At 39.1% G+C, this 25,000-nt stretch overlaps 1 protein-coding gene across 21 annotated transcripts in view; it reads right to left on the bottom strand.

Moving 5' to 3' along the window:
- The window catches only part of THRB (thyroid hormone receptor beta), a 168,398-nt gene that overhangs the window by 49,885 nt on the left and 93,513 nt on the right, over nucleotides 1-25,000 (bottom strand). The gene's annotated exons all lie outside the window — the stretch shown is intronic.

Consider the following 25,000-nt stretch of genomic DNA (forward strand, 5'->3'; position numbering starts at 1 on the left):
AGGGGTTTAAGAGGTATCTGGATCTAACGCTGGATGATGTGGTCTAACCAAACATCTGGGTTGATGTTTGGACTGGATTATCTAAAAGGCCTCTTCCAACCTTGCTGATTCTGTCATTCTATGAACGGAAAACACCTCTCTTTTAGTGTTAGTGTGGAAGTGACATTTTAGAGAGGAAAAAGAACCTCTCTTAAATTGTCCTAATCACCATTTTATGGTAAGAAACAGGCCTTTGTTAAGAAACCTGTGGATTTTATTTCTCTCCATCCATTAGGCATGTGCCACAGTCCTGTCCCTGTTTCCTCACACAGAGAGCTTTTCCCTTGAAATAAATATCCTCCCCTAGCAGCGGGCTGAACATGGAGCGCTTCTGCTGTGTTCAGGCAGGGTCAGAAAGAGAGCGCAGGTGAAGGCAGGTAATTACCGGGTGATGAGCGCGCCCGGGACGCGGCCGCGCCGCCTCACCGCAGCCCACGGCCCTGGGGCGCTCCCACGCCGGGCTCCGCTCAGCCCCGCGCCGTGCGGGCGCCGCTTCCCGCCCGCTGCTGGCGACGGCCGGGCAGCGGCGCCGGGAAGGCGGCGGGAAGGCGCGGGAAGGAAGGCGGCGGGAAGGCGCGGGAAGGCGCGGGAAGGCGGCGGGAAGGCGGCGGGAAGGCGCGGGAAGGCGCGGGAAGGCGGCGGGAAGGCGGCGGGAAGGCGGCGGGAAGGCGCGGGAAGGCGGCGGGAAGGCGGCGGGAAGGCGGCGGGAAGGCGCGGGAAGGCGCGGGAAGGCGGCGGGAAGGCGCGGGAAGGAAGGCGCGGGAAGGCGGCGGGAAGGCGCGGGAAGGCGGCGGGAAGGCGCGGGAAGGCGGCGGGAAGGCGCGGGAAGGCGCGGGAAGGCGCGGGCAGCACCGCGGCCTCCCCGCCCTGCCGCCGGCAGAGCCGCCCGCCCGCGGCGCGCACCGCCCCCTGGCGGCCGCGGGACGGCCCGCAGCGCCATGCCCGGCCTGTTCCATCCGCCGCGCCTCCCGGCCTCACCCGGCACGGCTGCGTGCAGATTTAGATCACATTAATTGCTGATACTCCAGAATTTGGAATTGTTCATGATTAAAAAAAAACAAAAACCCAACAACAACAACAACAAAAAAAAAAACCCACATACCCCCCCCCCAAAAAAAACCCCACAAAACCAAGCAATAAAGAACCAAGAAAACCCCAGCGAACATTTACACGCAAAACGCCCCCACAAGACACAAACACACAGACGCTCCATCTCCCAAATAAAAAAGCAGGAAAAAACCCAAACAAACCCACAATCATAGACTATCCAGACTATCCCACAAGGATTGTCGAAGTCCAGCTCCTGGGTCTGCACAGGACAACTCCAGGAATGTGATCCTGATGGGTCCCTGTGATTCTGCAGATGGCACCGTGTGGCTGACAGCATTCTCTTGGACTCCTGGAGCTCTGACAGGCCTGAGATTGTGACCACTTCCCTGGGGAGACAATTTATTTTGTCCTTTCTAATCCCCCAGTAATCTGAAATAATTTCTCCCTGTAATATAATATACTGAATGGTAATTACTGATTTCAGTATATAATGTTCATTCTATTTGCAAAGCAAACACAATGCAAAACCTATTAAAGTTCTACAGAAGAAACTTCTTTACATGAGGGATGCAGAGCACTGGAACGTGCCACCCTGGGAAGTCATGGAGTCTCCCTCTCTGCAGACATCTAAAACACATCTGGACATTTTCCTGTGTCACCTGTAACCGGCTCTAGATGACCCTGCCTTGGCAGGGGGTTGGATTGGATGATCTCCAGAAGTCCCTTCCAACCCTAACAAGTCTGTGAACTGGTAAAATATCCACCAGTATATGTGTGACGATGTGTTTTTGCCTCATCTTTTCTCCCAGGCAAGCCACCTGAGACTTCATCTAGGCTCCTAGAAAAAACAGAATCTCTTTAAACTTATAAGGGAAGAGCAAATACCTTGTTTGATATTTCCATGTACAAACCATACAACCAGAGGTCTTACTTTTTGCTGCTGACATCTTGTGGAAATTCAAAATCCTTCAGAGCTTGTCAATCCAGATTTGAGAGGATACAAATTTAGATCAGACCTACAATTAAAATCAGACTCTGAGCCATCCCACCATGTCATGGGACGTTGTGAACCTCAACAATAAGCCATTTCTCAGAATGAAACTGTGGTTTAGTGACTCAGTGACACACAAGCATATTTGAAGCAAACAACTGAGTGTTTCAAACAAAAATTCTGCCGCTCCTGTAAATAATTATTTGCTAAACCTAAAATTATTGGTTTTGCACCAATCTATTAAAAAGGATGATAAAAAAAGGACAAATACAATGTTCTTCAATGAATTCTGTACAAAGAGAAAATTCTAGTTATCCTGGGAGTTTTGCCATTTTCCCTGATGAGACTAGGACTTGGCATAAAAGCAGTTGTCACTTGTGTAAAAAAACTAATTACTAAATAACTGTAAGAAAGCTGTCCTTTTGTTTTGAAGCATTACACTAACTTATCTAGCTTTGGCACTCTTTTTGAGTGCCACAGCATAAAACAAAGAGTGTGCACCCTCTTTTTCTCCTCACACCTGCCTAGAGATAAAGTTTCTTGGAGCAGGTCTTGATGTTGATGTTAATGTACAGCATCTCACCCATCTGGCACCTCCACTAGGTCAATTTAGCAGCCACCAAAAGATACACAGTAACTGAGCCCATTTGTAATACCTGCTTTGTGGTGATGATGATTTAAACCATTAATTAAAATTATAATAAATATTGATTAAAATCATAGTGGTACTTAAAATCTTGAATGATTTTAATAATCTTCCCAAATGTCTTGGGATCTTTTCTGAAGGATGCTTTTATACTACATTTTATATGGCAGAAGTAATTTCCTGCTTTTCTTTCCAAGGAATGCGGCCCATAGATGGAAACATTGTGGAAATACAGAACTATTTATCCATTCTGGCACATATATAGCACAGCCTTCTGAAGGCACAACAAAGCTTCTACTTCACACTAGCAAGAATATTAAGTGGTGTCTACATTAATTGTAGCCAGTTCCTCTTGAAGGCATGCATAGTTGTGTAAGATGTTGGAGGAAATCAGGTTCTTTTTAAGAGTCTACAGCTAAAAGTAGGTGAGCAGGCACAAACGGGAAGGATGAGGATGAGTCAGAGACAAGTCTCCACTACATCAGGCCAGTAATGTCTGGGGGTCTTTACGGACACTGCAGAGTAAGTTTCTTTCATGCCAGAAGTGACACAATTTTTATGGTAAGCTTTGCTAATGTCACAGGGAGCAGGCTTTGTTTGATTATCTTTTGTGTGTTGAGCACTTACTTGCCCACAAAAGAGCTACCCAAGGTCTCATGGCTCTGAGTCACAGTCCCTGAGCGCTGCAGCATCAATTCAGAGGCTGCTATCTCACATCCCGCATGACCTCCCTGCTAGAGAGTTGCAGCAGCAGACTGAGCACTGTGCTCCTTCTCCATCACTGGCATTATACCCTACTTGTTCTTCTTCTTTTTTTTTTTTTTTTTTTTTTTTTTTTCTCCAAACGAGATAGTCATGATCACATTGAATACCTCAAATGAAAGCAGCAAAATGCATACTGCATCCTGATTTGGAGTATTGTTTCTGACCTACAGCCCTGCTCCTAGAAAATAATATTCTTACAGTGGCCCTAAATAAATTCAGCTCCTCTGGCCTGAATGGGTGATATTTCAAATTAATTCTCAGGCTCCGGTCTCCAATACAGAAGCACTGTCTAGCCATATTGCCAGTTACTGCACATCCTTACTTTTTCCATAATGAAAGGCAATTAATCAATTAGCATTAATCAGTGTAGTTAGGTGCTTTCCCACTTTCACCAAGTGCCTCCTCCTTCCCAGGAATGCATCAGATTAACGAATGACTATCTAACAGGAGTCTGCTGCCCAGGGGATGAGGGTATTTTTGACCATATTCTGATGCTTCAGCTTTAAATGGTGGCTGCCTCTAGGGCTAGGGTAATTTTGTGGTTTGAATCCTGGTTCCTGTCCATACCATGAACCACACACCTTCTGGAAGGCCTCAGGCTTCCTTTTCCACTCATCAAGCAGCTACACAGGGTGGACAAGCACTGCTGCCTCCCATCTCTTCTCAAGACAGGAACAGGTGGGAAAAGCGATTTTGCACCTTTCAGAAGCACTGACAAGCTGCCCAGCTCCTTGCTGGACTGCTCTTTGACATCTCCTTTTAAAATCCAGAGGAAGGACCATGGGGCAACCTGGCTCATTTGCACAATCCCTCCTGTAACCCTACCTGCAGTTCCCGATGTCTCTGGCTTATTCCTGGCACTCTTACACAATGCTCTGACACAAAACTCTTGCCAAGCTGCCTCCAGGGAGGCTGAGAAGAGGGGCGGGCTGCTGGCAGACCCGGGGAAAGCCTGCCCAGGCTCTGGGAGCTGATGAGGGCACTGAGCAGGAGAGCAGAGCATGTAGGTTTTGAAGCGGGCACAGGGGGAAAGCTCCATCACAGCCAGAGCGAGTGCCACAGGACACCAGCACCTCTTGCCCTGCCATTCCACAACTTATGGCACTTCCTTATTTTTTCTTGGGGGTTATCCTGGCTTGGGGTGATGAATTATGGGATGTATCATCTGCACATTTTGTTCTGTAAACTCCCTCTGTGAAAGTTGCTCTCACTTCTAAGGTCGTCTTTAGTGAAAAATCCAGAGTAGCAAGTCCACATCAGGAAAAATTACAAGGTAGCCCATTATTGATGCCTGAATTTTTAAATTTGTTTCAATATTTAATATTGCAATATTTAGCATCAAAGCAAAATTAGTATTTTGGAGCAAGCTATACAGAGGATTTTGCAAGTTATACATATTCAGTATAAAATGTAGTAGACCATGGCTTATGCTACATGATACATTTATCATGTTCCAGCAGTATCTCCTCCCTTGCAAAACATAATGAACAGCTGTGCATTGCATGAGAAATAAAAATCTATCTAGTTTTCCAAATATGTTTAATTGAAAGCACCCATAAGAGCTAGCTTGTAGGCACAAGCTCAGAAGCAGGCTTTGACTCATGCTTTTTTATTGCTATTATAGGTCAGCTCACAGACACAAAAACATTCAATAAAGCATAAAAGCAAAACCACAGTGCACTATCTGTATAAATACTTGCAGTCTATCCTGAAACATAAGAACAAAAAAGCAAAGAGCTATTGAGCTTTTTAATAGGAATGTCCAGAAATTCTGTGTAATATCCCCTTCTCACAGACTCAATTCATGTTCAGCTCTGTGCAGGCATCAGCAGATTTTTTTTACAGCACAAAAACCAGAAAATTATTACATGCAGACAATAAGTCTCATAAAAGATAATGGTAACTTCACTGTCCAACAGGTTTTTGAAAACTCTTGTGTTTTAATAAGAAGATCTGCAGGATAAACACCACTGAATTATGCAGAAAAACTAATTTCTCCTATAGTCTCATTGTAGTAAGGCTTTGGATCTGGCATATGGTTTGCAGGACAGCGTGAATGATAAAGCTGTTGATTTGAATATAGCTACAAAAAAAAACCAAAAAAAAAAACAACAACAAAAAAAAAAAAAAAAAAAACCACCAAAACAAAAAAAAAGAGACCCAGCACTGCAAAATAAAGTAATGCAAGACAAAAGCAAGATAGAATAGAAGTTGTTTTTATGATTTCATCAAAACTTAATGACTTACTGCACTGGGGGAAATAGATCTTTTTGTATGTGAAAAATATAATAATGAGTTATTATGCATGGAAAATATAATAATGCATTTCTTCACAGGCAAAAAACCCCAGAATTTTAGTGTCTGTTGGTCTCCTAGTAGCCTGAACAGATTAGAAAGGCAGTTTCATAAGTATTATTGAAAAAACACAGACGGAGACTGTAATATTACCTTTAAACCACCTGGGCATCAAGCAGAAAATGGAATATGTAATTCTCCTCTTGCCCTGTACTTACAAAAATGAGTAATGCTATCTCATTTCCAGAGTATCTCAAATCACTTATTATCACAATCTGGAGCTGCTGACTGCCCCTAAGATCTAAAGGCTCTAAGAAATCTACTTACATTCAGCTTAACACCAGGTTAGCATAATGGGCTGCAGCCTTCTCTTCGCTTTACTTCATCCCCTAGCAGACATGTCAGCTCTCCAGCACTTTGCTTTGACCTACTACATGTGTACACAGGAGGGCATGAGAGGAGCACAGAACTGGAGACAGCCCTGCTTAGCCACTGTTCCGATAACCAGGCTTCTACTGCCCCTGAGTGATTTTCTTAACATGAAATATTACTGTATGAGCTATTTTGCCAGAGTAGCTGATCTGTAAATTAAGTGATGTTTCTATCATCAAAGATTTGTCTTAATTCACAAAGACCTCTACCAACTTGAATAAATATCCAGTTGAGCAAGGATCCTGGACGGCCAAGAATGATAGAAAAACAAAGTGGGGAGAGAGGGAGTTTATACAAAATATCTCTAATTTGAGTGATAATTTTGTGGTTTTTTGAGATACTTCATGGGTTTTGTGTTCTTTCATTAGCACACAGGTGTTCCATTCAGACAACAGCTTTGACATAAAACTTTCCTTGTTCGTCTGTTTTGTTCTGCTGACTCAGGAAACATAAGCTGAGCTCTCCCTGAAATTTCAACATGGGACAGTTTATCTTCGATGCTAATTTCTCTTATTACTCACTTAGAAGTGTATATTAGATGAAGGCTGTCTTGAATTACCTACCTACTGTGCAACTGACTGATGTTAGTTAATCCCAAAGATAATAAATTTCAAATACTTTCCTTGAAACTGGTGAATTTTCCTCCTTATGATGCAATAGATAAAGAAAAAGGATATTTTCTAAATGTCTGGAGGGGAGGTACCTGGGTAAATCTTGTTAACACAAATGCATTTTGTCCATGTATTCTATATATGCTGTGCCTAAAAAAATCAGTGAAGCAGAAATGAGTATGTTCTAATCTACAAATGTCACTCTGAATAGGAATAAGTATTACCCCAAAGACTGCTACTGGCGTTTGTTTGAGCTGTTTTCAGGGATTCAGATATGAACAGCAGAATTAATTCAGCTTTAAGTTTCTGGTTTTCTTAACCAGAGCTTCAGAAAGTCACCACTTATTTGAAAAAATAAATTCTAAAATCAAAAGAAAAATCTAAGTGAAAAATTGTTATCTGTATTGCAGGCTTTGAATTACAGGGTGCAAATATATAGAACTTTGCAGAAAACTTTGGAAAACAAAATGAGAGATGCGTTTACAGCTATAGATTTAGCCTCATGTGTTTGTTTTGTATATTGTGTGACTTGATGAGTTTCTAAATTTGATTCTATTTTTCCTAAAAACTGATTGCTGAATTGCCAAACCACTGAATTCTGAAATGTTTGACACAGTTTCCAGACATTAAATACATGGCTTAAACTCAATTATAATTGGGAAAAAATTTTGAAGGAGTTGATTTTCAACAAAATCAAAGTAACAGATCAGAACAGTAAGTCAGTTGTTTTCTAAAATCTATATCCCTATCCAGCAAGAACTGTGGTGGGAGAATAAAGTCTAGCAAGAATCTGTGCAAGATCCTTTCCACAAGTCAAACTGGCAGACCTGGAGCCTTTGCCCACCACTCCAGAAGTGGCTCAAGGGAAAAGGGCATCAGAGGGTTGATGACAGTGTGACACACACCAAAAAAAGGACAGTGCATCTCAGGATGTGTAGGTTCAGGCTTTATGTCAAGCAGTCAAGCAGAAAACATCACTGAAGGCACATTGAAAGCACACATATTGAAGAGACATAAAGAAGTATAACTAACAGAAAGGGGTTGACAAACATGTAAAGTTAAATGATTATGTGGCTGGACTGACAGATATCTGTTGAGAGTTAACTATGGCTGGAAAAGTGACGAGGAAGTGAACACAGGGATAGCCAGGCTCAACAGAGCAAGGAATGATGGAAGAATGTGACTGCTATGGGAAATTTGGTCAAATTATGCTAATAGTTACTGGTGGACATGTAATTAGGTTAGCAGGCAGCTATATTTAGAAGGAAAAAATCATACCTGGTTTTAATTGATATTTTGAGATGGAAAAATTCATATTGCTATTTCTGAGGTTCACCCAAAGGCTTATTTTTCAAAAGAAAAAATTCAATGACTTCAGTAAAAATTAGGCTCAGACTGGAGAAGGCTTTCTGCAAACATTCTCTCTGAAATTTCAAAATACAAACCACATGTTTCATAGATACATCAATACATTTATAATTATTATAAATAAATAAAGAGTTTCAAGTTACATGGCAATAAGCTAGTGGTCATACAATATGACTGTATTAAAACTATCTAAATGCCTATTTGCTTCTGGTTTTGGGCAGAAAAAAGTAATGGAGAGAAGGAATAATAGTGGTGAAAATGAAGTAGAAGCTCTGATTTCACTTTTTCCTTTAAACAGAAAATTGCTCATACCCTCTGTAATGGCTTTGTCTGTATAGCCAGCACTGCATGTAATTAACTGGATTTCAGCTGAGGATTTTCACAGCTCAGAAATTACTGTATTCAAAGTTCTATTCCTTTTTAATTTTTTTTTCAATAACAAACACATTACAGCATATTCCCAACTAAGTGATTCGCTGATTTAATCTTTAAGGCAGGCAGAGTTTCCTAAGAGGTGTGTTCTAATCTCTATCGCATCTTATACCCTTTTTCCTGACCTCAGTGAGGGCCAAATGCAGAGAGTGGAGGACAACTACTTCTTCTCAGAAGTTGTATATATACTGACATTAAGAACAAACATCATAGATGTGCACCTACTTTTGTGTGCAGACTGGAAATAAATCACATAGCCTAAATGTTAACAATGGCCTTTCAGTAGGTCTGATAAAACAGTGATTTCTTCTTATTTTTTTACCCCTCTCTTCTTGTTTGCTGCCTCATTTACAGCTAACAATAATAGAATTAAGCCCAGAAATTAAAAGAAAAAGTTTAATCGCTGATGATTTCCCTATCTCTCCCAAGCAAACAACAAAAGTCCACAACCTTTTAACCTTTTCCATCCTATTTGCTAATTACTTATTTTCTAATTAACCCATTATGCATCTGTCAGTGTGTTTTAAATTAAATCACTTTAATTGCTAGTAAGTAGGGTTTATTTAGTTCTTGGTATGGCTGCATGGGGTCATGAGTGGGGAGCTGTTGAACCACTCTGAGTTACAGGTGGCTCTGCAAAACTGCTGAAGTTGCTGAAGATAAAGAGGAGTTAAGCTGCTTTCCTTAGGTGATTTGATTTTAATGTCTAGTGGCATATTTCTAATGGATAAAAGTTTACTGCAAATACAGGAGGGCATTTTTTTTATTCCTATTATGTAGATCACATCAGGCATTAATTTGTTGCTTAAAATAATTTTAAATAAATGGATAATTATGCTAATAGTTCTAGAAAATGCCAATACCACAATTCTTGCTTTGAAATGCAACACAACTATATATTAACAGTTGAATTTCAAAATAAAGTGAATAAAGAAGGCCTAACACATGGGACACAGGGAGTTTTAAGAATGAGGTTAACAGTCAACCCATTAAAAATGTTCATGCAAAACACTATGAAAACTGGTGATAGCTTTAGGGATAGACATGATGTTTAATGAGGACAGACATAAAAGATTTTGTTCTCTGTAGCACAGCCCCCTTCTACCCCTTGCATGACCTGACTCGCTTCACTGACTCTGCAGAAAATACCCACTTTTTGATAGGTTAGTTTTGTGCTGGGTTAGTGAGTTGAATTATCCCTGTGAGGTGGCTGGTGACCACCACAGCTGGCACCAAGTGGCAAAAGACCACAACTGCTCGAAGGCAAGATGAGGTTCACCCTGTCTCATAAAATGGCACACCAGAGGAACGCAGGATAGGTTGATGTCTTTTGTAATAAGTAGGGTATTCATGACTCTGAGCATTGAAATTACTTTTTAATTGCTAATTATTTCTGAAGCTTTTTGAAACACCTTTGAAGATTGTAAGTCTGGCAGTGTGAAAAAAAACCCCTAAAGACAACGTAATTAATTATAACTCTTTTTGTGTTTAGATCCTTATACACTGAAGAAAGGCACTAAAAAGTGCTACTTGTATGCTCTGGAGAATGACAGTATGAATTGGTAAAGTCAGTCTTCCCTTTAGCACTAAGTAAAGCCATGAATCTAGTACTACTGAGGATAGATTTCCATCAAGAACCCAAGTCCACATCACTGCTAAGTTACCTAAATGTAATGGTGGGTCAAATAAAGAATAAAGGCTGCACAGAGGAAAGACTTACCAGACAGAGTAAGCTAGCTGAAATTGCCACACAAACTTTGTTCTGAAAATTTGTTGACAACACTAAAATTCAAGACCAGCCTAGACGTTAAATGTTCTTCCCTGTTTCTATCAGGAAAAAGGCAAGTGTATGAAATCAGGAGTAAAATGAATAAAAGAACAGAATAAATAAAATAGCTTATGGAGCACACCTGAGTAAGACCTACATTAACCCATCCAAAAGACAATATTTCTGAGCAATGAGGAACCTGCAATATTGACCTCTTCAGCTTGCTATGTCATCTGTGTATTTTATCTTCAGCTACAGGCTACCAAGATGTGGCTGGGAGATTCTGGTGCAGCATTTTGTTGCTGCCGGATTTCTACTACTGCATTCACCCTGATGCCCTCCTTGCTGATCTCAGTAGCTCCATGCCTCCACAGGCAGCATGCCTGGGAAGCTCACCTCACCACCCCCCAGTCTTTGTGCCACTCCTTGGCAGAACACCCTATCCCCTGCCTTTGCTGTGATGGCACTTCCACTGTGAGACAGCTCACAGGTGCAGAGGAGGAACATGAAGGGCTGCAGAATGATGTAAGTGAGAATGGGACACTTAATTTTTTAACAAGGGGCTTTTGGACAGCCTTCAGGGACAGCAAAGCCTGTCCAACAGAAGCCATGAAAAGCTCCACAAATAGATGTATCTTCTGTATAGAGAGTGAGAATACATTCAGAAAGCCTAAATTTGCTTTTAAGAGGTAAAGAATCCAAGATTCAACAACAGAAGTGCAATAAGGCTCAGAAATATATTTCTAACAGCTGATTCTGAACATGCTTTAATATTATATAACCCATCATAAATAGAACCATATTGACCTGTCCTGAAATGATAAGGCTTTGGGCAGGTGTTCTAGAAGCTTAGAATGACAGAGAAAGCCAAACTACTGAAAGAAATGACAGCTTTAAGGGTGGCCTGCTTCTAGGTGCACAGAGGCATAGGTCCTTGCTGGAGACAACACACAAGGAGTCCAAGCCTCTGGAAGAAAAGCATGGAAAAATCGAGCAGGAGAAATTTAATTGTAAGGCCCTGTTCAGCAGCACCTGCTTCCTCTGAGCTGTGAGTTGCACATGTGAAGCTGTTTTGCTTTCCTTGGTCTGCCAGTAGTTGACTCAGGTCTTTCCAGTTTCACTATTGCCTGCATTCAACCCCTATTTATGACTTAGAGCATGTATTTATCAAAGCAGTAAAATAAGGGGTCTTGAAAGGCCAGAGGGAGGTCAGTATGGAAACAGCATCCTTCCAGTCTCTGAAGCAAAACCCTTGTATGAGCAGATACACTTTCCCCAGAAAGCACACCAAAAATCACATGGAGAAATCTTATCCACCTATTTTATTAAGTTCATTAAACTCTAATTACTACAGTGTTTCATGATGGCTATGTGATTGAGGTAACATGAAGGTATCAATCTGAGTTTCTTTGCTCTCTTGAGTCAGTGGGATGAGCTAGGATTTTCTTTGAATACATAATTCTTCCTCCTCTTTTCCAATTGATCTCTCCTTCTATTCTACTTCCACATCTTGTCTTGCAGCTGGATGTTTCATTTCATTCTCCACTACCAAATACTAAAGCCAAGACCCTGACAACTCCATCTCTGTATGCTGCTCCTGTGCATCTGCTGCCTGACAAACAAACAGATCCTTGAAGAGCATAGCTGCAAGCAGGGGCAAACACCATTCAAGGAAAGCTTTGTTTTAAGACACCCAGCAGAGATGACTTCAAAGGTTAGCAGAAAGATGCTGAATCCCATGTGGTATGGAGTGCCAGGGGCAAGACAGTGATAAAGCAGGGAATGTTCCCAGAGGTGCAGCACACTGAACAGTTCCAAGGAACTGAAGAGTTTCCTGGTTAAAGCTCCACGTAAACACACTGCAGTGGTAAGGGATAGAAGATACAAATGTGAAGATTACCCAAGTCAAGTTACAAGATGAATTTTCACTGCTTCTCTTAGGAAAGATTGCCCTGAAAATAAAAACAAATAAGAAGAGAAACAGATTCAAGGGAGAAGCCACAAGCAAAATGAGTCCCAAACACAAGACAAGATAGAAATCACTACTTTTTCAGTAAATTTTAGTCCTCCATTTAGCACCATTTCTATTTACCTAATATGCAGTTTGATTTTAGCCAGACACTCAGAGACAGTTTTTATGCCACTCATATCAGTCAGGAGAAGCAGAATGGGAAATCATTATTGTATTGCTGATACTGAGGCTTCGTATGATTTATCTCAGCAGCATCACATGGATATTAAAAAGGACAGTGGAAATACATGATCTTAGAAGTGATATTTCACATACTTCCCACCAGGCTTATCTGGAAACATGCTAAAATAAACACCATAGACATCCTTTTCCTGTTGCTTTCCATAGTGTCTCAAACAGAAAAATATTAAGTGTGAAAAGCAATACACCAGTCTAAATTAAGGATGTGGGCATTTTCCCATCCAGTGATGGGAAGGAGCTAATCTATCACAGCAATTTTAGAATTAATAAGTTTCATAAGTATTAATAGATGGATCTAATCTACATTCAGTGTTATCCAAATTACCTTGTGCTGAAAGAACAAGTTCTGTATAATGAAGAGAAACAAATGAAGCTCACAGAAAAATAATTAAAGTTAGGGAGTTGCAACGGGAATTCGAATCATCACTACCTCATGTTCTGTGTTGAAAATTTATTCTTATGGTTACCCAGCTTCCTCATCCATAAGGTGGAGATGATAATACTCACTTCAGTTCCAACAGTATGCCAGTAAGATCTACAGATAAGCCATCAGAACTGTTATTATTAATATCATATATACTTGGCATGCATTTTTTACTTCAAAGCAGCTTTATAGATTCCATTTCTAGTCTATTCGCAGTGTTTACTATTTTCGACTTCAGGAAAGTTATTCTCAATTTATTAACAACACTTGGGCATATTGGGCATATATCTTTGACTTTAATTATACTTTACAGCTTATTAGTTTTATGGGATTTTGTTCTCTGTACTATGTGAGAACACGGGAGCAGAAATGATTCAACTAACATCAGTTGTATCAACCAGCCAGATTTAACAGGCTATTTCTTGTTGTATCCTATAAACACAGTGAGCAGCCAATCTGATAGTTAATGATGCAAACCAGAAGCAGAGGTAGTGTTTTGTGCCAAGATACAATATGTGGAGATTGCAAAAGCTCATAGTGAAATTTCTGTGGAAAAAAAAATACAGCATGGAAGATTCTGTTATTTGGTGCAATTCAAAACAGAGTATCTCTTCTATGAGAAACAGATAGATTAATTAGAAAAAACCCAAAGATAGTGACAGAATGAGAAAACACTTTGTATTGTTTGTGGAAGGTATCTGCAACCAGCTGGAGGAAAACTTTATCAGAACAGGATCCCCAGATTTATTTAAGGATCCCCAGATTTGTTTTCATGCTCTGCCATCCTCTAAGAGACTGGTCTAAATGACAAAGCAGTTTGCTTATATGGGAAGCACAAAATGTACTATCTTCTAAAGAGGGCTTATTTTTTAGTATCTGTGAAGTTGTTGGAGAATCTTACATAAGAAGTTATTTATAATGACTTAAAAATAGAATTTTCTTTGAGGTATCCTATCCAAACTATAGAAGAAGAAGACTTAAGAAACGGGATGAGATGTGTTTTTAAACCAGGCTTTTTTTTTTTTTTTTTTTTAACCATCTTTGTAGGTCTCTCTAAAAGGAGACTGGTATACTATCAGCATTTTCTGAAGTGGCACAGAAGCTACAGGGGACAGTGGACTATAAAATGCTGTCCTTGACTACATATAGGCAATAAAATGAAAAAAAAAAAAAAAAAGTCTTAGAAATTCAGAGTGAAATAGCAGAGTTGGCAGTAATGACCTGATTCACAGTTCCTGAGTGCTGGAATTTGACAGTACTGGATCATTAGAAATGCCTCAGTAATACAGACATCTCTCCTGAACAAACTGACATGGTTACAGTCCATCAATTTGCTGGAATTTCATAACCCCGCTAGGCTTTATTTCTCAGGTATTGTGCAGCTATAGCCAAAATATGTGTATCTCTTCCAGTTACATTTTTTTCAATCATATATCCTTTTGCTACATTTTACAAATATTTCTTAATTTTGATTTTATTCATCCTTTCACTAGATTCATAAAAAATCTGCTCAGCTGTAGAAATAAATATTCTGTTCGATCCTTTGTGACAGATTTAAGATGTCATTGTCAGCTTTAAGATATCTGTCTGTATTAGTCATCCTGCCAGCATTAAGATAGTAAGAGAAAATATAAGGGTCTGCTGGAAGGCCTATGAAGCCAAGGGAGTCTTTCTACTGACGTCAGCTATTTTGTACCATGTTCCTCTAGCAAGGGATTAGGACACAAAGAAGAGATTCTCATGCCCAATGCTGTACTTCTTCCTTTGTACTCATTTCCATTAAGCAGGCTCAATAAAGTCTACTGGGACTGTCACTCCTGCACCCTTTATTACAGGTTTCAGTGATTTCACTGATGAGAGCTTGGCAAGAGATGCCCGAGTGCCACAGCCAGGGAAAGGGGAGGGCAGAGGACCTGCTGGGGTGTACAGCCACACAGGGCCATCAGAACCAATCCTGTCATCTGAGGCCAAGTTTACAAGGCTGAGATGGATGTGGAAAAAATGGAATCAAGATGGGAGAGAAGCAATTAAGGGTGGATTGTTTACTGGGGAGGAGACTGGAGCGGAGAAAAGAGGTACAAGGGCAGCAAAAAGGAGGTTGAAGAATGGCAGAAGTAGTAACAGGAGATGCAGATGACATTGTTTGGGGGTAACAACGAGGTGGGGCTGCACTTGAGTACTGCAGCCTGTTGTCCCAAATGGGAACAACTAAAAAGCCTGCTGTTCTGAGCACATCATGTGTGCTGACCTGCTGGCGCACTCCGGAGGACTGAGTGGGATGGGCACAGAGGAACATCCAAGGCGGATGGATCGAGCAATCCGTGCTGTTGTGGTGGTGCATGTACCAAGCCCGACAGCATCAGCCTTTTCCTGACCTTCTCCTCACATGCACACCAGCAGAAGGAAACCCTCTCCCACCAACACTGCGTCATCTCCCCAGAATGGCATCAGCTAAATTGATAAAGGCAGCAACACTTTTCCATTGGCATAGCTTCATATGTATTAGGGGCTTTGCCAGGATAATTTAACCAGCTAGGAGGGGATGATTATTTTTAGATGTCTCTACACAACATATGCATGCTAGAAAAATCATCTGAAGTAATTTCACTGCTTGCCTAGTCCCAAAGAAGAAGTTAATGTCTTCAAATTCAGTAAGTGGAAGAGCAGGTACTGAAACTGAATTGCCCATTTATTCACAAAAATGCTACATTAAATTATTTGCATTCTTACATTGAAAGCATTATTTTGGGGACAATAGGGACTTAGCTAGAAAACTAGACAGAATTATCTTCCTTCCAAATTGGTTTTTTCCCTGCAGAAGTTACAGGATCCTTCTAAAATAACCCTTAGATGTCTTTTCAGTTTGTTCCATACAGACAAAATTTTCCTGTAAGTATTACTGCCTTTAGATACTGCACAAATTATTCTTAAAAGGGATATATAGTGTTATTATCCTCACAGATATCAAATTCAAGTACCCCCACTCAGAGTGCAAATTACTGATGTCAAAATAACTAAGGCTTAGTTTTCCAAAGACAGATGTTCTGTCTTTGGGTGCTAGCTGTGCTTCTGAAGTTTAGTTTAAATTCTGAAGTGAGATGCCATAGAACAAAAAGAAATCATATAGTTTGTAAGTCATTATCCTCAAAAGCAAAAGTGAGTTCTACAACTCTCAAAGAGAGCTGGACAAAAAGAAGACAAAGAGGCTTGTTCATTAAGGAGAAGACTTAATAAAATCCAGAGACCAGCTTCAGAATGAAATCTGATTGCTTCCGCACCAAGACACCTACAGTAGATATAAAGCCAGAAGCATCACTAAATATATTAACTCTTACTAATTAAAGGGGTTTTTTTCAGTAAAATCTGTCCATTTTTTCAGACACAGTGACTGAATGTCTCTGAATAACCACTGAAAAATGTCCACTTGTATTCACAGCACATTTACAACTGAGCAAAGGCACTATTCAATGCTACAAAATGCAAACAATTGCACAAAGGACAGCATAATACCAGAGAATCCAGGCACAGCACTCCTAGGAGGAATCTGAGATTTGGGATGTTAGTCATTGCCAGGATATTTCTTGCTTGGTTTAGCTACTAGAATACTTAACAGTACCATACATTCTTTATTAATGTTCTCTCAGGAAGACTGGTATTTTATACATAGTGTGTTTGTTAATAGGAAGAAGATTTTAAGCTGCCAAAAAAAAAAAAAGTTTTATTTGTTAGGATTTGTTCAGCACTGAAATAGCCAATATTTTGGAAGTATATTAACCTACATGTAGTGTGAAAAATCACATTTACAAGGTAAGTAACAAAATAACCTGTATACCTTTTTTGTCATTACTGCTCAGTGGGAAAAACTATTTTTTTTTCTTAATTACAAGCTATTGAAATTCCCAACAAATTTTAAAATAATTAAATCAGATGGAAAGAACTAGCACTGATTTTATTTTTAAAAAATCATGATGAATATATGGGTGGATGACTTTCCATAATTCTTAGGCAGTGGTAATCACAGTTCTCCTGGTCTTTGATATAACGCTCAGATTTTATTTGAGGCCCACATATAACATTGGCAGCTGTACACAAGAATGATCTCAAGTGAAACCCTCCTTGCAATGATCATCAGTTCCCTGTTTCAGGTGGTTGAATAAAGATGACATTCACCTGAAATACTTTGACTTTGCAAAACCAAAAAAACCCAAAAAAACCAAGTCGTCTCATCCTGATCCTGTTCCCATTTCACTTGAGAGAATTTTTCTCTACCCACTGCTTATATGCTTTCATGGAAAAGCAGAGATAGCTCAAGGCAGCAGGCAAGGTAGGCAGCAGCCTGGAGCAGAAAGCTGCCTACACCACCCAGGAGAAGAGGAGAACAGTGCTCATTTGCAATTCCACAGCCCTCACTGGTGCACTGTCTCACAACTCAGATGCACTGCCTGAGATCTAGGCTTTCAGATGAAATTTCACCAGTGTATGAGTACCCATTGTTTGTAAGTATCAGCTGCTCTGGAGCTGGACAGACAATTTCTGAAATATTTTTCTGTCTTACAAAACTAGTACTACCATGTAATTGGAAGGAATCTACGTTTTTGCATACTCGCCAAATGAACCCTCACTTGATGCTGGGCAAAGCTTGCTTCTCTCAGTACTTTTTCACAGCTGATGGATATTTTGTTTTGTCTTGTTTTGTTTTCTAAATCTATGTAAAACAACTCCAGACTGATTTCAGTTCCATGCTGCACAGACTTATATTTTCTTAACCAGAAAATATTTTCTTTCTTTGTTTTCAGCAAATATTTAAATATTTTATGTAAAAAGAGAAACAGCTTCATCAGGGATGCTGAGACCCACACTGGCTAATTCTACCTGCCTACCAAGGAAGCTCACAGTCAGAGATCAAATCAGACAAGATGAGAGACCAAAATAGGAAAGCCTCAGTGCTGCCAGCCTGCTCTGTTGTGGATTGGGCTTTTCCTCCTAGTTTCAGGAGACAGGGAGGGATACAACTTGCCTGGCTCCAGAACTGAGCACTGTCAGCCCCAACTCAGCAGCTTAGGAGTACGACTTTTCTTCCATTCCTCTCCAAAGCATCTCTCATTATGGGCAGCTGGAAGGGGTTGTGTGTAAGTGCAATAAAGAACACCAAGAATTAAGCCTGAAATAGCCTTCAGATTAAGAAAGAAGTGTCACAAAGCAAACCCTTCACGTATTTACCTACACAGGAGTCCTGTGCTGCACTTAGCTTTTTGATCTCAAATGAAGTCCTTGTCTCTCCAGTGTGCAGGTGCTGATCTCCTTGAAGGAAGGCAGGGTAAAGCACATACTCAGTTTGTTGGTCTTCTTTCACCTGACTTCATACAGCCTCCTAACATTTCATCTTTCTGGTCTTCCTTAAGAGTCAGGAAATATAAGAAATCAGAGGGTGTTTCTAAGCAGTTTAGATGCCAAATTAAGAGTTGAATGGTAATAATATGTGATTCAATTCCAGTGAGTCTCTCTGTGTCCTAACAATCTCAAGATTACCCAAAAGATTGCAATTCCTTAGAGCTGTGTGTATCGCAAAATCAGAAACTTCAGATGAAAATCAGGTATTCGCAAAGTCTTAGACAGAAAGCATTGCCAAGTGTCTTGGCTTTCCAAATTAAAGCATTTAAAAAACAATTTCACCAATACAGAGGAAAATTTAGCAGGAATCTATTGATTAGAAAACATCAGAATTAGTAGTATTTAATTCAGGGGGTTTATGTGATAATGTTTTTTGTTAAAATCAAGCACATTGTTAAAGATGTCAGAAAATTACTGAAAGGGACTTCAACAAGTTAAAAACACCCTTTCATGCTGCCAAGAGAACTGGGAACAGTTTTGGAGGGGCATTCTGATCTGCTTTCCTGTATGGGAATATTTTCCCAAAACAAGGTCAATGGCAGATTCCCCCTTTAGGGCTTCAGTCTGCTAACAATCATCAGTCCCCAACCATTTTCATGAATCCTGATTTGCAAATAGAAACCTGAAGATTTTTTTTCACATCTATCCCTGCAGCTGGTTGCATGGGATTTTCCTATCAGTAGAAAGGTGCATTGCAGACTATGTGCAAATGCTCTCTCACTCCTCTGTGCTGCTACGACAAGGCAGTGTGCTGGTAAGGAAATCTGGGCTCATTAGTCTTGCCAATACTCTGCACCATGTCATGCACTGTGCATTAGGAGCTACAGGCACCCAGACTGTCTCAGCCCATCAGTTACAGAAGTTACAGGAGCCTTTCCCATCTTGCTGGTAATAAAGGCATGAAGTCTGCCACTATCACAATTGTCTTCAGAAGAAGAAAAGCAGCAAGTGCTAATTAAAGGAGGTGCCACAGTAGGCTGTACATTAAACATCATTCAGAATGAACACTGGAGTGTGAAGGATGGAAAGCCTGCTTCCTTTGTTCAAGACACAGAGATGAAAGTTAAACACTGAATGACCTCTCTGAAACAGTACGATCTGCATCTATTTTCACAATTTCTGTATAGTAATGAAACATCCTTAAGCCAGGAATTAAGAAAATAATTGTAGCGTTCAACAGGCTTTTAGCATTTCAGCAAGTTTAAAGTTTGTTCTTTCAATGCAGGATCAGCTCCAGTCCAGCATTGGATTTCCTTCTTCTGTCCATACAGACTCGCTGCTGTAATTTGTGAGCAGGATTTGCATAAGTGCAGGGTGAAGTAGTGAAGGACAGCAATGATCAAAAGGTGTTTCATTTATAGGGGTTTATATAAATTATGGTATACTAGAGGCTACCTATTAGGACTACTATATCATGTCTCACCTGAGACAAAGTGAGCACCTCACCAGTTGTGACAGAGATCTGTCATCTGATGCATCTCTCCTGCATACCCAGTCCCATTTATGTCAGCTTCAAACACCACACCTACCCTAGGCAACATCTTGTATTGCTCATCTCTTCCTTTCTTTTGAGTGTTTTTCCCAGTACAGGGTTCTATTACTGTAGACACAACTGTCAGTGTCCTGCTAGACCCACAACCAATGCTGGCTCTTCTTCACAGCTAACTTATGTCCATTTCATGAAAACTGTTCCCGTGGTCTTCCCAATCACCTTTGCACAAGACTAAGCAGCTGTTCTTTGCTAAAACTTTACTTAGAACTCAAACTTCCCATGCCTTTGGTATTTCTTGATACTCCTGTCTAGACTGTCTCCTGTCATTACTTTCTCTCCTACAGTACTAAACTGGAGCAGGTGCTGCACCTGGGACCTCAGCAGGACAAAGTCATTATGCACATATTTTGCAGTCATTACTTAGGACAATTTACACATTAACTACTCCAGATGATTCTCCCTGAAGTAAGTCTGCTTTCAGTTTATATTAAATTATGCAGCAATCAGACTGGAAGAGAAATTTATGAATCCATTTATGTAGCTCACCTGGAGTAGGCGCTCTGTCTAGAGTTTTCAGGTGACATTTTTCCAAATTATTATCATCAGCATATGCACACATGCAAATGTACACATTCCCCCATTTCAGACCTGATGTCTACATCCATCCTGCATAAGATTGTTAAACTTTGAACAGTTCTGCACTTTACTGAGAACTACCAAAGACAGAAAATGTCAGTGAGCATTTCTGAAAACAAAACATGGCTTTGTAAGATAATCTTTTTCAGCTATCTGGGAGCAATCTAGATTTATTTTATTACTGTAATGGACATTTTTATTATTGTAATAGAGTAGATGTCATTATTGTTCACCAAACAATATATTTAAATTAAATTTTAAATGTTATTTTATGGGACTAATCAACACATCACAGCATCAATTTTCATTCACAGTGCAGAAAAGGTCAGTATGCAAATTGCAGTATGCTAAAAATGGATCTGTTCTGAGTAATGCCCAATCAAGTTAGTGAAACTACATCCTGAAGACAAAGTTTGGCTTTTTGTTTTACCTCTGATATTTTGAATCTGTTCTACAGACTAATGCGGGATTCAAAATGTCAGGGAGAAAAATGAGAAATTAAGCAATGTAGAAATAACATTTTCTGTCATCATGTAGAGTCTATTTATATAGTAGAAATCTTTGCATTGCTTTTTCTGTGAAAAAACACATTTGATTATCCATTGGGTTTTCTGCTTTTAATTTTAATATTTTCCTATTTTAATTTGTGTTAATTGTAAAATTACTTATTACTTATATATATATATTAGATGAACCTTAAAACAACCTTAGCATCATTTTTTCTCTTTTTTTTTTTTTTTTAATCAGGGAAGGAACAATAAAAATCATTTAAGCTGCTTGAATACACCTATATGATTTTGAAGAGCAGCCTGGTCAGTGTAATCTCAAGCATTTTATAGGTGACAAAGAATTTTGTAATTTTTTTTTGTCAGAAATTGTGAAATTTTAACATTATATAAAACCATAAGTAAAATGATCTAAAGACCAATGACTTTCATGAATGCATGATTAGAATATTTTTCTTCTCTTTAATATCTGAGATCTTCAGATAGATGGGGAGGGAAAAGAAGAAATCATGAAGTGCAGTATGTGTCCCATACTTCATGTGCAAGTTTGTAACCAAGAGAAAAATTGAAATATGTACAAAATATGTAGCAGGTTTTGTACCTGGAAAATACCTAGCAAAGTGGTTAATTTTGCATATTTATGGCCATGATACTGGTGCTTTGTGCCTACGAGACATAAGTTTTGGTGGGTAAAATTTCTTTGGAATAAATAGAGGATTTGATAGGTACAGCAGTTATATGTACATACATCTGAATCCACACATTCAAAAAGTCCTCTGGGACTAACCCATTCCGGAATAAAACATTATGGAAGACAGGCTTGTTACAGCAAAGTCCCCAGATGAACTATCTTTATTTATTAAGGATGGCTTCTGTTCAGCATAAAGCTGTTTACATTCATAATTTTTCTCAGCTTGCAATTTCATCCAGGCTTCACTCCTTTTAATTTTCAGATATGCTCTTGGTGTTTTCCTTTCTTAATTACCAGCAAGAAATTGTTAGATGCTTCTATCAAAGTGTTACAACATTGGTAGGCATTAGTGTATCTACACTTGTTTTAGATCAGGTCAGAAAAAGATGCATCAGAGGATGTAAAATATTGTGCTATTTTATACATCTTTTAACACTAGAGACATGAAAATCTGACAGGTCAGAACAAAGACCATGTTACTTGGATCCAGTTCTAAGTAGTGTGAAAATGGAGAAAATGACATTTTTCTCTGTCCACTTCCTAAAAATTCCCAATGTTTGCTTTTGACATAAGGTGGACATTCAACTGTTACCTTTATAAAAAAATCTATTAGACACCAGTACTTTTTTCCTAAGTGGCTCTAAGTCCACTATGATTTCAATTATTCTCCTTTTAAAAATATTAACATTTATTGTGACTGAATTCCCTCTGCCATTGTATTGCTCAGTCACACTCAATACTGTCAAATCCTTGTACAATTCTTCCCAGTTGACTCAAACACCACCATCAGGCTTTAGTACTTCAATATTAACCCCTTTTTCCTTTTGTTGGATTGATGCCTAATAGGGTTCCCCACAATGATTTACTCCCTATTGCTTCCTAACTTCTAACCTGCTATTAATTCACTACAAGAGTTTCCCTTTCAGTGCACAGGAGCTTTAATTCTTTATAAGCCTTCAGGAAAGAACCCTACTAATAACTTCTGGAGATTCAAGTAGATTATAACTGGATCATATTTTTTATGCAAATCATTGCGTCCCCTGAAGAATTGGGTAGACCTGTGAATTTTGACCTCTTCCTGTTAAGTCAGGCTGTTTAGCCTGCATGATGAACAACACAATCCTCAATTATAATTGACTCCCTGATCCCATTCATTTCATGCCGAAGCACTAAACTGTAGCTGTGGTTTGAGAGTACCCATCCTGATCAGCTCTCTACGCACATGTGACAGTCCAGCTACCAGAAAATTAAAAGTTCTGAATTATGGAAATTGTTTTTACAAGACTATTATTAACCATATCCAATTTTTATTTTCTTTTTTTTTTTTTATCCAATGCAACAAAAATGAATGGAGTTGTGGGAGAGAGGAGCAAGCTCTTGAAAAGGAAAAGGTGGCTTTCCTAGAGTTCATTGCTAAGGAAAGCAACAAGCCAAATACCAGTGGGGTAGTCCAAACAGAGGGCTTCCTAGCTCAGAAGAGACCTTAAAATTTCAGGGGACAGAGGAGAAAGAAGTCTCTAATGGAAATCTCTAAGGAAACAGGTGATTTCACTTGGTGCTCCAGCGTAATAACAAAGCAATATTGTCACAGTGTACCTGACCCTGGAACAGTAGGTATGAGCTGATGATCTAATATTGAGCTTTTACTGCCATGTCCAAAGAATTTTGGCTGTCTGGTAAAGTGGAAGCAGACATAGGCCAAAGTACAGTTATTCACACCCAGTTTTATGGTTTGTTTTTTCTCGTGTTATGACATAAGACACAAAAAACACAGCACAAAGGTTTCTGTCTGAACTGACAAATGTAGGATTCCTAACATTGAAGAAAAATCCATGGTGATATTACCATAAGTATTACAGTGCTTATCTTTTGACATAGCTATTCAAATATAGATACAGGTATATGTACACACAGAAAAAAAAAAGAATAAACTTATGGTTCACTCTAGATAACAACTACAAAAAATGAAAATGGCTCACTTTCAACATCCTATATGGAACTATGATATTATTTTAAGTGGTTAATTTGTTACAGATTCATATTCATACAGATAAATTATAAAAAAAAATATGCTAGTGCTGCTAGTGCTGTATTCTTTTTCTGGTTTTGTAACTATCATTTTACAATATAATTCTTATGGCTCAGTCTGGGTAAAAACACTTGAAGGCAGGCATATAAAAGCCACAGCCACCTTTCCTAAAGATGTTTTCCAAGCAAAATCCAGGTTCCTGTTCCCTGGATTCTAATGTTGGCAGGCAGTTACTTTTCCTGTAAGAGGCTGAGCAAGATCCCAAATTTGAAAAAATAACAAGCTCTAAGAATATTCAGGTCTAGAAATGCATGTTCCACAAGAACTTTGAACTAACTTTCAACTGTATATATATTTTTAAAGAAAGTAAAAGCAAGGTGTGTGCAAATCAAAGTACAAAATTGGAAGTAGAGAGGGAAGGGAAAAGCTTCTTCAAATTAAACAGTTATGCACTACGAATTTTGCACAGATGCCAGATATAGGTAGGTTAGAAAACAAAAGAACATGAAAGAGTTGAAAAGTGAAACAATATAGGTTTAAAAAGCCAAGATTAATCATCTCACTTTCCTTTGAAAAAGAGCATTCCAAAAAGGCATCACCAAAATACAAGGAAGATGCCACAACAAAAAGAATTATTATGTACCAACAAATACTTAGTGTTTGAAGAGACATCACAAAAACTGCATCACAGGCTTGAAATAGATATTTAATTCCACAATCTGTGTTTAAATGTATACAAAGAAAAGTGTCTAGATGTAATTTTCTCTGTTTAACTCACAAAAAATAGGCATTTGCTTTGTATTTCTTTTTCTGTGGTAACAAATCCAGAAGAAATAGGGTTATGCTTTTTTTGTACATCAATGCATACCTTTGTTACATTAACCTGAAAGAATTTTTTATCCTAGATGTTTGAGCTGCATACAAAAATATCAGAGGCAAATAGCATAGATAAAAATGAACCTGGTTTAGAAACAGAATTTCTGCCATGATGTATCACAAGAAGAGTTAACTTTTTACTTTCCAAATAAAAAAAAAAATAAATGCTGAAACATTCTTTGAAATGTTAATATTTAATTCTTTAATAGCATCCTCAGAGACTTTCCAACTCTCACCTAATTTGAGGGTAATAGGTTACAGCAATTTTTATTGCTGCACTGGACATAATTCTTTTTTTGTGTGCTTTTATGTTATGCCAAAATTGCCTGACTGCATATGAGTAAGT

This window comes from Lonchura striata, chromosome 2 (assembly GCF_050655825.1).
Source record: "Lonchura striata isolate lonStrDom1 chromosome 2, ASM5065582v1, whole genome shotgun sequence".
NCBI classification, from domain to species: Eukaryota; Metazoa; Chordata; class Aves; order Passeriformes; family Estrildidae; genus Lonchura; species Lonchura striata.